The sequence below is a fragment of the Takifugu rubripes genome, chromosome 13 (assembly GCF_901000725.2).
Source record: "Takifugu rubripes chromosome 13, fTakRub1.2, whole genome shotgun sequence".
In the NCBI taxonomy this organism is placed as follows: Eukaryota; Metazoa; Chordata; class Actinopteri; order Tetraodontiformes; family Tetraodontidae; genus Takifugu; species Takifugu rubripes.
Genome location: NC_042297.1, coordinates 15,032,424 through 15,048,999, shown reverse-complemented (window position 1 = coordinate 15,048,999; position 16,576 = coordinate 15,032,424). Strand labels below are relative to the sequence as shown.

At 46.5% G+C, this 16,576-nt stretch overlaps 1 long non-coding RNA gene across 1 annotated transcript; it reads right to left on the bottom strand.

Annotated features, from left to right (window-relative positions):
- Positions 1-5,362: 5,362 nt before the first annotated feature.
- On the bottom strand, positions 5,363-13,991 carry LOC115252127 (uncharacterized). The gene is made up of 3 exons (XR_003890569.1): positions 12,811-13,991; positions 5,518-5,704; positions 5,363-5,412 (listed from the first exon to the last, which is right to left on the bottom strand). It is a non-coding gene; the product is annotated as an uncharacterized lncRNA (long non-coding RNA).
- Positions 13,992-16,576: the final 2,585 nt, after the last annotated feature.

Here is a 16,576-nt window from a genome sequence, read left to right as displayed (position 1 = left end):
AACAAACACATATGGTTTAAGGCAATGTTTCTCAGGAAAGAAAAGGCTCTGTGTGCATCCTCCAGGCAAAAGCTTCTTTTCTCCCCTCTAAAGCAACTCTTAAAAAAAGAGATGGTGGTGGGGGGTGTGGAAGAGGGGGTGGAAGCAGAGGTGGAGGATTTAGCAGATAGTTTGCAGAGATGTCAGAAAGTCAGTCTTTTACACAACACGTGGTCTTTATTTAATCTACTTCGAATTATTACAATGTAATATGCAACAGTAAGCAATCATGAGCAGCTCTGCTACATAAAAAACTCCAGATACAGATTAATGTTTCTTTATTTACAACACTGACTGTTTCTTGCTGTCAACAGTCCTATTTATTCTAAAAATGTCCAGCCTCCAACCCCTAACAGGGTACCTAACAGGGTAACAGCTATTCATTCTGATGTAAACAGATGAGTTTTTGTAGCGGGTGGCTTCAGGGACTTCTGCTTTTCCTCAAATATATTGGAAATAAACTCTAATCACGGGCATAAATTGGTCTCATAATGGCTTTACTGTCCTCCTTATGCTCATAACCAGTTTGACAGTTTGCCAAACTCACTTCCTGGACAACACGAGTCAGGATTTATCTCCAACTGTGATGTAGATGAGGAACACTGAGAGAGACAGCCGTGCCCACAGGGCTTAATTCATTGGACGATCGAAGATTGCACACAGACATCCACTCCTGCAGCATATGTCCTCACTTCCTGCTTCCATCTCACAGCTTCCTGCACCTACAGCACCAGAGTCACTGCTGGTGGCCGTTGTGTCGGGCTTTTCCAAAGTCACAGTAACAGAGAGCAGGGCCGCGGTGTTCATGCTAGCTACTCTATAGCATGTTATTTTATACACTTTTGTCATTTTAATGAAAACAGCAGTTTCCCCCCCAAATTTAATCTTGCTCTCTAATTCAGTCAAAAAGAGCAGAACACATCATTCACACTCTTTTCCATATTTGAGCTGCTTTACTTTATTTCCCCTGATACTTTATATCTCATTACTGTTACGCTATTTTTCATCAGACCGTGTTAGCTTGCTGCTTTGGCTGTTCTTCTGGTTGATTTTTTTTCTATTTTTTTTTTAATCTTTTATTCCTTTAAGATACTTTTAACCCACCCTGACATTTATGTTTTTCCTTCTATGGGTTTGTGCCGTGCAGATGCTAAACTGTACCCACTTTGGATAGCATCTGTGTGATTTTTCCACCATCACACCATTAGATTTTCAGCATAACCAATGTTCCTGTCATCCATTTTCCGTTCTCTTCCTGACAGAGGGCTGCTAATGACTGCTGCTTCTGCTCGCCATCATCCAGGATGATTAGGACTCTGACCTTTAGCCGAGTCAGATAATTCAGAGCTTAGTGATTCTCATCCCTCCTAAATTCTGACAGAGACACAGACAGCACGGGAGAGAAAGTATTACAGCGAGGAAGGCGGGGATTTGATAATTATCGCAGAGAAAGAAGGAGCAGTTTGGAGAAGAAGAGGCTGAGGAGGCAAATGAAGAGGGAAAAGGCGGGTGTGTGGAGGGGGACACAGGATCAGACTGTGCCTCTCAGGCTGAAGGCGCTGACATTATCTCTGAGCGACAGGCATCAAGGCTAGGCGATGAAAGCAATGAAAGGCAGAGGGTGGAGGACAAAACGACAGAAGGAAAACAGCTTCTGATGTTTTTCAAAAACAACCTGACATTTACCTGCTTTCCTCGTGTTCAGCCAGGACAATCCAGTGCAAAAGGCCAGCAGCCTCCATCTGTGCAGCAGGTATGCCGCGCGTCTGCCGGATCCGCGCCATTTTCATCAGGGCTCAAAAAACCAGCCTTCACAATGTGATGCGCCGATCAATGTAGGAGTGAGAACAGCTGTTGTTTGTCAGAGGGAGGTGGGAAAAATCTATTCCCAATCGAATTCTTTTTTAATTTAATAGTGTTGCAGCGTTAGTATCAGAGGGACAATAGAACCGTACATGATCAGTACATTTCTTCTGTGGTCTAGTATTTGGGTTTTTTTTGCAATTCTTTGTCTTCCTGTTTCATGGCGTTCCACAGTCGAGGGTGGGGTGTAACCATGACATGAAAACCTGTGGAAAGTTAAGAAGTGGAACAATGAAACCCCTCCTGAATTATGTGGGCGTGCTGTTTATTTCAATCCAAATTTAATCAGGCATAGTAACGGAGCCCCAGGTTATTCTAATGTTTGTGGCCGATGGAGCTCTCAGGCCTTTGCTCATCTAGCCGCTCATGTGGAAAACCTGTCGGCACGGCACTAATTTTCCTTTCTCAATTACAATCTACGGCAGGAAAGCCATTAGATGCTCTGGAAAAGTTCATCATTAATTGCGGCATTAATTTGAGAGACTGACTGACTTTCACCCCCCCCCCTCCCAAAAAAGGAAAAACGCCTTCATTATAACAGCCTGAGACCATCCCCCAATTAACCACCCACCCTGATCTGCTAATTCAGCACTATCCATGGCTCCTGGGTGGGGGGTGCTGCTTTAGCCCGACTTGCTGGGGCAAACGTCATTTCATCATGATTAAAACCCAATGGTTTGAGACCTTGTCAAATGCTTCACAATTAGCCTACATGGCCCACTGCCAAACCTGCAGTGTGTGTACGTGTGTGTGTGTGTGTGTACCCAGGCACATGTACGACTGTGCATCGGTGCAGATCTCCCATAAGGACGGTCTGCACTCTGCAGATAAATGATGATTATCAATCTTGGCTGTCACCGTGAGGAGCAGAACATGGAAAAAAAAGCACAAACCGCAGGGAGGAGTGGAGAAACAAAAGAAGCAACAAAAGATGTGCGCACCCTGCAGAGCGTGCACGAAAACTGAGGAATGCTAACAACAAAATGATTCGTGCTTGTACATGTAGGACTTTCTGCAGCGTGTAGCTCATCTTGGGTTACAGTCACTCATAAGTTCTGTAAACTAGAGAACAGGTGCACATTGAAGTGGCGAGCACCAGCTGTTCCACGCTGAACCCTCGTATTAATTGTAGTGTGACAAAATGAGTGGCGTTAATGTCCCTAGGACCATGACAGCAGGATAAAGAGACAGGCAGGAATAGACGCTGAGCATCGGGGACAATTGTTCGCGTGCAAAAAGAGTTTGGGTCAAAGCTTGTGGAAGAATTCCAGTGGCACCTTCATGTGCACGTAACCACACTCTGCACAGCAGCTGTCAAAAATTCCCTGCTGAATTATTTTGGAACTTTTGTCAGCTGCACAGCGGCTTTATCTGTTTTCTTATGCAGCTGCATGCTAGCAAGAAGAAGCAGCTGATGATTTCCCCCTGTATCCCAAAACACAATTGGGAATATTCTCCCCTGCTGCACAGGCAGTAACGGAAAATACCAAAATAAGGGGGGGGGGGGGGGGGGGGGGGGCTGAATGTGACACGGGAATCGTATCAGTGTTTTGCTTTGATTCAGCTGCGCTACCAGCCCGATCATGCCTGTCTCTTGAGTAAAAGAGACCTCCATCCGACACCAACAACAAAGTTAAAAAAGACTCGACGCGCTTTGCTAATTGGAGGATGTATTAAAAGCAATATCGACGGAGACTTGAGGGCAAACAACAAAACTTTCTCAAAAACGAAACCCCCCATCAATTGCATGCCAACGGTGGCACAGACACGCGCAAAGATTATGATGGCGTTCCTTTCGTTTTACAGATCAAATGCTTTGTAATAATACTGTTTCCACTGAACAAATCATTAGCCCACAAACAGCAGCGGCGGAAATCTTCTAATTCTATCGATTTATTCTATACCGACAGGAGGAGCTGTGAGCGAGCTGCTCTCCTGTATGGGCCCCCGGAGCAGAGCCACCGTGTTCTGCCGAGGATTCAGAAGAGAAGCCAGATGAGTCAAAACTCGGTGTTGACCCGCATATGTGTGGGATCTGTCCGTGTGCCCGAGCCAAACGCCGCCCACATCCTGAGATCCAACCAACTCTATCGTAATAACACTTGGTTAAATCTCCGGTGACCTGTCAGGTGGATCAAGCTGAAGTTAGTACGGATAACAAAAAAAAAATAGGTCAAGTTTCATCAAAAACATTAACACTGAAGATACATGTGGAGTATTTCTGTGCTGAATTTCAAAGCCTTTGGATGTTTAATATTTTGTCTCCAAGCATTGAAATGTAAGTTCAGAGAACACAGAAGCTTTGAGGGAGGAAACGCTTGTTTGTGAGAAAAGGCTGCAAAGACAGCGCAGCTGAAGGAGGACGGCTAATAGCGCAGCTGAAAGAGCCAAAATGTAGGGATCCTTTTGGGCGTCGTGTGGCGCGGCCTTTGGATGCAGGCTGCTGCTGCTGCTGCTGCTGCTGACGGCTACAACCACTTCCTCCATATTTAGAAGCTGTTAACCTCCTTTCCAGCAATTAGCTAGTTGTCATGGTGTGATTCCACCAGTTCTTGCTTTGGTCCCAGACCTTCCCCTTAACTGATAATTTGGACTATTAGTGAGGGAGCACCATCTGGACACTTTAATTATACTCTTGTGTTTTCATGCTTTACTCATGTGCTTTCCAAGATCTCTTCTCTCTCCTGGATCCCACTGGTGGAGTTGGATCAGAGGATGGGAGGCAGAGGTGTGCTGCTCAGTTTGCTACTACAAACACTTCAGAAATCATGAAGCAAAACGGAGGATGTTAAACACGATGTTACGATACATGGTGGTAGCGGACCCGAACGCAGGCCAGGACACAGAGGTGGAGAGGTCAAGGGCTTTATTTACAGGGAAGGGGAGCACACATCAACAGAAACAGTCCTCCTGGACCGCAGGGGGATCGGGAGGCAGCGTCCGTCCGTCCCAGGTCCATCGGCGTGTTCCCAAACCAGACGCAGTCCCCCTGGACTGCCGGGAACTCGGAACACCGATGAGTCCTCAAACGGCTGCAGTCCTCCTGGACCGGCGAGGGCTCGGGAGTCCGGCGCAACACGCTCGCCTCACGAACGTGCCCCGAGACACTGAGGGCAGAGGCAGTCCTCCTAGACTGCAAGGGGGGCAGGAGCGGTCCTCCAGGAGAAACGGAACAGCAACAGGAGAGGCCCTCCAGGAAAACCGGAAGCTCGGGGACAGGAGTGGCCCTCCAGGGCAACAGGAACACAGGAACAGGAGCGGCCCTCCAGGGAAACCGGAAGCACGGGAATAGGAGCGACCCTCCAAGGCAACAGGAACACAGGAACCCAAACAAGCTCCCACACTAGACCAACGAACAGACTCCCAACACGAACAGACTCCCAACACGAACAGACACCCCGGCACTGACAGGCAGGCACAACCTGCTTAAATAGGCAGCAAGATGTAAATTGCCTACAGGTGCGCCCACCTGCAGTGCCAGCTGCAACCAATTGTGCTCAACACCACACCCTGCAGGCCAAAGACAGACACAACCCAGAAATCCCAACACACGATAGATTCAACAAGTCTCTCCAACAAGCCCATGCCTAAACTATGACATGTTGGTGTCTTTACCTGATGAATTCCTTTCATGCTGTAGGGACCTCTTCCACGTTCCTAGAACTCTTAATTGGAACATTCCCTTCTTGGGGTGTTTGTCCCACATTATGTCGGAAAGATTACAGATCTGCTATTCCAGGGCTTTAATTCATCTCCTACTTCAGAACTGCTCCAGTGACCTGCCAGCGATGTGTTCACGGATCTGTGAAAAAGCAGGAAAACACACTTTAAACTCACAAACACGAACAAAGAGGAGCAGCGGCAGATTTAAGTCCGAGCACTTCTGCTGGGGAGTAAATCCAGCGTGGCTTCAAAGAGGCTGAGTGAAATCCACCAACTTCTGGCTCCATTTCCGTGCATGTGGTGGCACCGAGCGTGAGTTATGCCTCTAAACAGGAAATTGGGGAAACTAATAAACTCAAACATTGCTTAACGTTGCATTTAAATAACATCGCTAACATCAGGCTCCTGATGATGATTGCAAACAGAATAGTGGAAACTCCACAGGAGCTGGTTCATGTTCTGTTTGTTAAAACTCACTCCAAGTACGACTCACAGAACTCAGGATTTATCCCCACTGATCAGCCGCTAAAGCGAAAACGCTAAAAGAAAGAATTTTTGAATGCATGGCGTGATGTCTGAGGCTATAAACACAGCTTGGTGTAAGGGCAAAACACAACACAAGTGTAACACTACTGATGATTCAGTTCTTCTGAAGCATCCCGGAGAGCCAGCTTGCACAATACAGAGACCCCCCGAGTCTGAAGCAGCCAAATGGAATTGTCCAAACATTTAGATAAAATAAGATCCATTCATGCACCCCAGCTTTAGAAATAACAAAAAGCTGCTTAACAGCTCGCAACCCTGTCCAACGCTGACATTTCCTTTTAAACTACGCACTTATCTGTGCAAATTTTAAGTAACGCTCAAACTGCCCTTTGTGTTATTGACCTTTATAAAAATTCCTGTATAGGACAAAACACACAGGATCAACTGGATCAGGCACACAAACGGCATAAAAAGCTGAACAAACCCTGGTAAAAATAGTGACTGCCTGTTCACACTGGAGAGAAATTCTCTGGGTGTTTTTGCTGCAGCGTGCAGCAAACATCAGCACGAACTCGACAGTGACAAGAACGCGAACACGAGTCCGTCGGCAGCGTTTCAGAACCTGTCGATGTGCAGCCGACATCAACCAGCGTCTGCGCCGTTATGCTCACGCCCAACAATTAAATGAACTGGAGAGAGCGGAGCCTGAGAACGACAAGGCCAGGAAGCACACACACACACACACACACGCGCACACACACACACACACACACACACACACACACACACAAAGTCACTGTAGTGATTTCTATTCCAGTCTTGGCTGCTGAGAGAAAACAACAGTTTTTATTCTCTCAAACAAACAGCTGCCTGTCAGAAATCAAACACACACACACACACACACACACACACACACACACACACATACACACACACACACACACACACACACACACACACACACACACACACACACACACTCACACACGTGTGCGCACACACACACATCAGAATACACTGATGAATTCCCCTGCTTGAATTATTGAATCTGCCACTCAAACTGTCCATTATTCTTGTAAGTTTCGAATCTCATCACCGGAGGATCAGGTTTGCGTGGGAGGACGAGGACACTGCTTCTTCTGCTCCGTCCTTACTGGTGGTGTGGCTGAGTGTTGCCGAGTAACCGTACACTCAGGCGTTTCCAGTCGCTGCCTACTTACAACCGATGGAACCTTGACCTGTTTCCATGGATGGATGTGGGAAAGCATCTGAGCGGTTGGAAGACTTAGACTGTCCAGGGATGAATCCAGGACAGGTTAAATGCTCCAACAATCCTCTCTTTGGAAAATCTTTAATGTTTGCCCCCCCCCCCCATCTCAGTCTAATTCACCTTGGCAGATCCTTCCAGGCAAAAAGAGGTTCTAAAGAAAGAGCAACTAACTAGCTTGCTCTTCTTCTGAAGGAGCCAATCAGAAGAAGCAGACTTTAATGTGGACTCCAGACGGGCAGAGACCCGAACAGTTTGAGATGAACCACCATCATCTCCAGAGCAGATACTGACAGCCTCAGCTAATCTCTCTGCTGGCCTTATTTCCACTCAGTGTGGCTACATGGTTCCTTCCTGTGGTGGGGGTGGTTTAGCTAATCTGAAGGGGGTTCATGATCAGAGAGGGAGTGCTGTTTTTATGATAACCATCCCCTCAGATTTAAGGCCAGGGGATTGTTCTGACTGCATCAAGAGCCCCTGGAAGCTCCGGGGGGCTAAAGTGAGGCAGGGTGAGCTGGAGGAACTGAGTTAAGACAACAGAGGTTTGGATCAGGCATAAAGAGTGGGGAGGGGGGCTGAGTAATGTGGGGATGGAGTGGGTGGTGGGGGGCATAGTTTATTAAAAGGGCCGTATCACAGGATTCCAGATTAAAATGGCATGTTTCAGTCCCTGCCAGCGCTCCCACATCGCTGCCAGACAGCACAGCTGTTGGCACGCATGTGCATGAGAATTAAAGCGCGTTTTTGTCATCTGTTTCACGTGTCACCGTACGGGCCCGGAAGAGCCGCGTGGCTAACAGCGCCGCTTTCCAGATTCCAGGGGTGATGAAAACAAACAGGCTTGTCTGAGGTCAGAGAGAGGGATTCTGTTAGTTCCGCTCTGAAACGTCTTCCCTTCCTCCTGCTGCTTTAAATGTTCCGTTCTGGAATAGTTTCGTTTCCCCGAAATGACCCGATCATTCATATTGACACTGATGATGTCGTTAGCCTGTCAGATATTTTTCAAAGTTGCAGGCGCTGAACAGAACTCAGCTCGGCGCTTTCTGCTGCATCTGTTTCTTCATCAGCGTTTTAAAAGGTCAATAAAAGCAGCAGCGAGGCAGAAAGTCCGAAAAAGCACGGCGGTGTTTCCTTTGTCGGTTAATTTCCGGACGCACATGAAAGAAGATGTGTCATTTTAGAAGGAATTGGAGATGCTTTTCACTGAGCATTTAGGAATTATTTTACAAACAAAAGCATTAAATCGGTGGCGAGGGGGAACGTTGCTGAAACATTCCTCACGTTGCACGTCAGACATCTTTTTAAAACAAAGCCGGGCCTGCGCCGCATCCTCGCCAAACAACACAGACTCAAAAACCCCACAGCGGCTTCTTTTCCAAGCTAAATGACAACTCTCCTGAAGGCTGTCTGCCCTCGTCTTCCCATCCTGCTCTTCTGCCGGTTTGATCTCAAACCAGAAACGCTGCCTTTCGCTGTGCTCAGCGTGGCCTTTTTCAGGCTGTGACTGTGCACACGATGCACCTGTAATTACATGTGCTTGTTTGCAGTTTAAAAAAAACAACAACATTTTGTTAAGTGCTAAATTTAACTCTGAGAAGCTTTAGATAAACTCAACAAAGTCAGTGGCTCAAGTTCCACCATGTGGAAACAAATAATGAAGACGAGTTTGACTTTTTAAATGCGTTTCTGCATTTGTGCTCAAGATTTGAGTCAGTTTATAACATTCAACACACGTGATGCTAACATGTGAACGTTCCTCTTTCTTCATGTATGTGTGTTGATGAATTAACGTGTGTTGATGAATTCATTTGAACAAATCTGGAAAGATTTTAAGTCCAAGAAAAAACGTCAATGCGATGCACAAAAGTCGCTGCCGCAGAGGAAATCGATATTTTGGCTTCTTGAAGAATGTGAGCTTGTGTGACACTAAAGATTACTTTAAAGATAAAGCGAAAAGTTTTATTGAGTCTCTAAACTCGTGCAGATAAAAAAGGGATGTGATAAGAGCACAAAGAACCTTCTTCTGATTGCATCCATTCAGCAGAGCTGAGGAGGGGACAGACTCATATCTCCTCTCATAATTACAGCAAAGTAAATATTGAGCAACTGATTCTGCATTTTTGCCCATTTTAAGACAATAGAATCATTTTCCTCACCATGCGACCAGTGTTGAGCTGAAGCTTGTTATACTGTCGGCCTTTGAGGGTTTTTCTCTCTGTTTTATGATGTTTTTCTCCACCAAGCACTCCTCCTATATGTTGCAATAAATACTCTTTAGCTGCAAACATTGTGACCTCTGAAAGGGGATTTGGGAGTGGGGGAGATTCATTTAAAACTGATGAGTCATACATCTTGTGCTAAAAAAAAATAAATGCTGGTAATGAATGACTGTAACCATGAAGCAGGCCGCGGCTGGATTTAAAAGTAATGATTTGTCACGGCTCGGTGGCATCATAAGTCCCTCAGCTTGAAATGGGATTGATGGATGTAAGTCTGCAAGGTTTATCATCGGAGAGGAAAAAATAACTATGAAAGAGGCGATCTTTAATGCTCAAATTTGAGATTTAGACCAGATCTCTTAAGGTTAAATTTGTTTTATGACTGTAATCCACACATATGTTTCCGTGCGTGTCCTTTCAACAACAATGCTTCCACGCTGCATGTATTATGCATCCGTGTTGACCCCACAAATATGGGTCTTCCTCCTCTGGGAACCGGACTTCCTATTCTCATCATCATCCAAAGCTTATAGTTAAGTGTATACACAAGCAGACAACGCTAAAGTCTGTCCATAAGGGCACCAGGGAGTCGCTCCCCGCTGTCTCCAGTCGGCTCCATTATCTGCACTTTGCACAACATACACACGAGTGCAGCAATGCAGGCCACCGGTACACAACGTCTTGCACCTTAAGTAGCCTCCCTCAATGCCACGTCATGCATATTTTATGCCAGCCAGCATTAAAAGCCAAAGGAATAAGGAATGCCTGGCTAGGCAGCTGGGTTAGCGCCGCGTCCTACTTCTCTTCCAGTTCACCCACTTTTGGGGCAGAAAAGGCAAAGCTCTTGTTTGTTTGCAACCATTCCGCTTTTGTGGAGCTTTCGCTATTCCAAATAAGATCTGGAGATAAAATACGATGACTCACGACTGAGTGCGCCTGCGTTTGTGACCATTAGCATTCAGTTTGAATGCTTTTATTTCCCCGTGTTTACCTGTTTGCAGACATGCTGGAACATCCTGCTGAGAAAAGGTCCAAGCTGGTGGCTTCACAGGCATAACACATGTAACGCATCTGGCTTTAGTTCAGCTCTTTGGCTCCTGAAAGGCAGCTATTGAGGACATTCGGGTCACCCAGGAGTCACTTCAGTCACGCACAACATAAAATGTAAATTCTCGATGGCCGTTTTTTCCCTGTGCTTCTCCTCATTCCTCCTCACCTCTGGCTGTAAATATTTTATTATCCTTGCTTTGGTTTGACTAGAATGTTAGTTCTAGTTAGTCCACAACAGCAACATAACAAAAAGAGCAGGCAGGTCCTTGGGTGCTGTGATGAGTTTGGGTGAAAGGGACTGGCGCCCTGCTACCTGGTGCAGGCCTGTTTCGTTTAGCCACAGACGGTAACGTCAGGTAAGGTGTTGTTGGACCGACACAATGTAGTTCTTAAGAGACCAAGGAGAAGATGGAGCACTTGGACTATTGCACTGCCTGAGCGAGTCGCGGCATCTCTAGCACACAAGCCCCGAGACCAGGTTCACTCTGGTGGCACAATTGTGCATGTATGGCAGGCCTGGTTTGCCATCTGCGATCCCCAGGGATTCTGGCGGAGGTGGGCATGACGCTCAAGCATATGTACATGTTCTCCCGTAGAATCAGCACTTGCACCGCTACGGTTGGGGCGCCAGCATGTGTGAATGAAGCGAGCGATAATCAGCGAAGGCGCAGAAGATCAAAATCCCATTTCCAGGAAAGTCTTCGACGCTGAGCTGAACAAAGCCTTGAGCAAAAGCTCGCCTCCCTCTCTCACTCTCTCTCTCTCTCACACACACACACACCCACACACACACACACACACACACACACAAACACACACACACGCACACAAATTTGTCCTGTGAAATTCTGGGATGTGAAAAATATCCCTCCTGGCAAATTAGCTGCACTGACCAGCGCGGCGCTCAGATGTTGGATTATTCACGTCCTCTGACTCCTGATCAGCTGGAAGCGGAAAATAAAACATGAAATAAAAATGTATGAGACAGAAGTACGACCCCTCAATGCTGCTGGGGGAGCCCAAAGTCCAGTCAGAATTTTAGTCATTCGTAAGGGATCAATGCCAGCGCACTTTATGGCCCGTGCTGCTGTTTATAGAGCAGGTTCGGCCTGGCCTGTCATTCGGGTTTATTGATTATGAGCTCAACTGAATAAAAAGGTGGCTGATGACACACCGATAAACGATCAGGATGAGAGGACAGTTAATCGATGCGTCTGGAACCACCTTATAGAAACGCACCGCCGCTTCCCCCTCCCCTTTTCCGGCAAAAGCGTCTTATTGCATTTGCACTCATGAAAAGCGAAAGATCGCGTTTGATGAATTCGCGGAGGCTGATTAGTGAGACGTTGAAGGCCCAAAGCTGCTTTTCCTAATCCAAAGATTAGCAAAATAATAAGAGGTCTGTCTTTGTTCTCACACTTGATGAAAAAAGAAATATAAGAAGAGGCCTGGAACCAGAGCTGGTATCTCCACTGTCTCAGAACAGAATCCTGGCCACTTTTGCGACAATCCGTACTGGGAGCGAGACAGAAAAGCCAGTAAGGCCGGCTGCCAGACCAGTGCTGAACGCTGCCCAGGAGCCGGCTGAGTTATAGCTTAACTGTTGTGTTCGCGGCGCTGCTGTTTCTGATTCGTCTGCGATGCTTCATGAAAACAGAGAAAAAGCTGCGACTTCCTCCAACGAGTGCGTGTTCACCAGCAAAACACAAACACCAAACCCGAGACTTCAGGCAAGAGGGGAGGCAAAGCGGCTACAATACAATTATCTGTGTCTGTTTGACCCCCCAGGGAATCCAGGGTAGAATCCAGTGGATCTAATTCATTTGCAAAAGAGTCGAGCGGGACTTAAAGCTCGATTCACAGCCGACTCAGACCATGAAAAAGCCTCTTTTCCTTCAACCTTTCACACAGACAAAGAGCCGCTGCCTCTCTGCGCCGAGTACGGAACGCAGCTCGGAGTCGGCATGTGGGACGGAGGCGCCCCGGTGACAAACAAACACTCGCCATGAAGTGAACATACATTCCCCCTCGGTGGCTCGTCCTCGCAGAGGCAGAACAAACCAGCATCCGGGTGTGGTGACCAGCTACTCACCCGGTGAGAGGGACACCGGGGATGCTTCTATTCATGGATCCTTTTTAAAAAGAGCTCCTCGCTGAGTCGGGCCCTTTCATGGGAGCCCATCTCGTACTGGTGTGAAATGAGGTGAAAATAAGTAAACTTACGGCTTTGTAGAAAGCCTCTGGGTGGAGGTTTGCTGAGAGGACCTGGACAAATCAGCTTTGGAGGGAAGCGAACTGGACGCGCTGGGGAGCGAGCGTGCACGGCCGTCAGCGGGGTGTGAGTGTCTCATTCTCCTCATGAGGCTTTTGTCAAGTGGTCCGCCGCTGTCCTGCAGGACCACGGGAGTGGCGACTGTAACCACAACAACGCACATATCAACGAGACACTGTTGCACTCACAAAATGAGTTTAAATACACAACATCAACAACTCCGATAGGAATGCAAACCCAACGGCGGCGGCAGCAGGGGGCTGTGACACGCGGGGCATCTGCGTGTGGCATATTTATCACGGTGACAGCAGGCGTCAGGGATACGGGGGCTCCAACCTAACCACTTACTCACTAATGGCTCACACAGCCACGGATCATTATTCCTCACAGCACAGCACAACAAAACATGGCGCCGCGCGGCACCGCTGCAGTCGGATATGTGTAGGAGGTTGATTAGAATCTCCCCCTCCTCGATTTCATCATCAGAATGTTCTCACGGAACAGTTGGAGGATTCCAAGCCTCTAATCCTCCAATTACAAACATCTGGCTAAACAAAGTTTCAGTGAGGGAACTGTCAAACCTAAACACAACTTGCTTTATACCCTGATATCGTCCAATCTTGTAGCATTAAACTTGTGACCTTGAGCTGCCCTTTGTTATTGTGTTCTGTTGTGCAACCATCAGTAAAATAAACAGGTCTCAGACAGCGAAATAATTATGCATGAATCACCCTCCCAACGGTCCAGACGTAGAAAATAGTGCACTCTATACATTAGGACAGTGACTGTGCACATAAATCAATAAAATGGGTGCAGGTACCACGTCACGACAAGGTCGCGATATCTGTCAGGACGCCGATCTGGTTCCGTTGGTTATACTGACATTTCCTCCTCGGGTCTAAGCTGCAATCCAGACTTTCACAATAAAAGCATGACCAGTAAAACCTGTTGTTGAAAGTTTGAAATTCTGAAGTTTGTACCTTGATGTTGAAATGCATTGTGGGATACCTAGTACAGAACAAGTACACAGAATTGAAACGTGAAACAGGGGGAACGGGAATGACAGATTCGGGAGGAATACTGACATTGTTGGAGTGTGTGCAGAGGCGCGGGGGTGCTGCACAGGATGGATGACGGAGAGATGATAAAGATAATGAAGCCAGAGGCAAACGGAGGCGGCGCTCCATCTGTTTGCTACAGGCCAACAAAACTAATGATGGATTTATTGTGAAGACCATTAAAAGGTGAAGAGACAAAAGCAGCAGGAAGAGGAGAATATGGGGGAGTGCCTGAGAGGAGAGCGTGATTTCACAAGTGTTGACTGGTTAAAATGGGGAAGGTGAGTTGCTGCTGGGACCTGCTCCTGCGGCAGGAAGCAGGTTCAGGAGCTGGGATGAGGCTGAGCTGACTTCCAGGCCGCTCTCTAACCCCCCAAGCTGCTCAGGTATACATGTCGCTCTTCCTTTTCTTTCTTTCCGCCCAGACTTAAATGTTGATATCGTCACCCGAAGAAAGGGAGTTTTCAGAAGAGTTAATAGAGCGTGACGGAGCAGACATACTGTCACTTTAAGTCAGGCTATCATTAATATGTGCAGGAGAGATGGAGAGAGAAAAGAAAAGTAACCACATCCCACTAAATGCAAATGTCTGTCAGAGGTAGGTCTCCTTGAGGGTGAGTTACCATTGCAAAAGAGGATAATATGAATAAAATTTGGTTATAATGACCTATAACATCGCGTTCACTCTAGGTCCTTCCTTCAGCATTGCACTGCAGATAAATAATGTTAACATTCCAAGGTCCTAAGTGACATTCTGGACCTGTTTAAAAGGTACATATGATCAATTCATGTCTTCTTATAGATTCTAGCTGACTAATGCTATTGTAGCTGTAGCACTGACAAAGAAAAGTTAATAATCTTGTATTACCTAATGGGTTATGTCATTTGCTTCCCTTAAAAAATGCTAACACTTAGAATATGGAATACCATAGTCCTGCTTGAGGTGGTGCAACTGCTCTTTTTAAAAAAAATAATAAAATAAACAGGTGACATGTAATTTGGTATAATTATGTAGATTTTTATCTTTTCACAGGCCACAACTGGAGGGGGACACTGTTTAAAAATGTAACAAACATCAAGTTGTAAAACAGGACTGGTGGGGAAAACAGCTCCTTTTCTGGCCGAGGATGAAGTCCAACTCTGTCTCAACACGTTAACAGACGGACGGGCGGTGAGATCCGTTCCTGTTCTGTGGCCAAATGAGCCTTGAAGAATAGAGAAAATGACCTCGGAGACCTGCTGGAACGGTGATGGACGAGCCAAAGAAGAATAAAGTAGGAGAGAGGAGGAAATTAAAGTTTCAGGGGGAGGAATGGAAAATGAAGGTAACTGTGTGAAAGCCAACAGCCAGGAGATGTGACACGACACACACTGAGTCACTAATGAGGGATGTCACGCTGGAAATGGCTGACAAGGCTGGGGAAAGATGATGTTTCAATATAACCATGAAGGTTATATACATGTCCTGGTTTTTGGCAAAAAAAGATATAGAAACTATTTTAGCTACTGTACAGGCAACCTTTTGACAATATTTGGATAAAAATCTTACTCCCGAATGAACAAAACTCAGCACATAGCATGCCAATGTCAACATAGATGTAAATCACTGCTTGATTTAAAGATTAACGTTTCCATTTTAGATGTAATTTCTGCTAAAGTATCAGACTTGCAACTTGCTTGACTCGTGTATGGAATCAGTGTCATTTATTTGGAATAAATGTGGCTTGTTTGCCGGAAAAGATCATTTAACCAAGATCTTTGTGACCCTCTGGGAGTCAGGATGCCACAAAAATCCAATCGATCCTGGCAAATTGCCAAGTGAATTTATAACCGAGGTCAGAAACAGAGGAGAAACTTACTGTTATGATGCCGCTTGAACACTTAGCCCTTTATCTTGTTGGGAATCCTGGGTCTTTTTCTGGCAAAAAACTGCAATGTTCGACCTTTACTGTGCAACCACTGCGCAGCAGCACACGTTAGATTAGTTCTCAGCTAAATTCAGAGCCTGACAAAGGAGATAAAGCCCCAAACGCGGTCGAGGGGCAAGCCGAGGACAAGACTACATTTGCCCTGATGAATGATGGGGTAGGCTCCCAGGCCGCCGGAGCCCCTGAGAGAGAGGGAATGTGTAGATTGGAGCGGAGACGTTCTTTTCTGTAAATCAAGAAAACAAAGTTAGCAGAAGTTAGTTTGGGAGTTTAGTTGTGTTGATTCATTTCACAACACAAATTACTCCTCTCATCTGCTGTAAACACTTCACTGAGTCATCACACACACACACACACACACACACACACACACACACACACACACACACACACACACTCTGCTCCTGTTTATCTGGTCACCAATCTTAATTGCAGCAGCTATTCCAATCCAATAGACCCTCCTCCTCCTCTTCATCTTCCTCTTCAGTCTTCTGAACACTCCTCCTCATCTTTTGTCCTTTGCCCACCTCCTCCATGTTGCTAATTTGGGTGAATGGAGCCAACCTTTGTCTGTCTGTGGGAGATCCAGAGCTTTCATCAAACATGACATGATAGCGCCCCCCCCTTCCCAATGCTCCTTCCCTCGGCCTCACTTTTTGTCTTCCCCTCCCTCTCTCCTCTGTCCGTCCTTCTCCGGTTTGCCTTTGTTCTCCTCTTCATCAGGCGGGAAG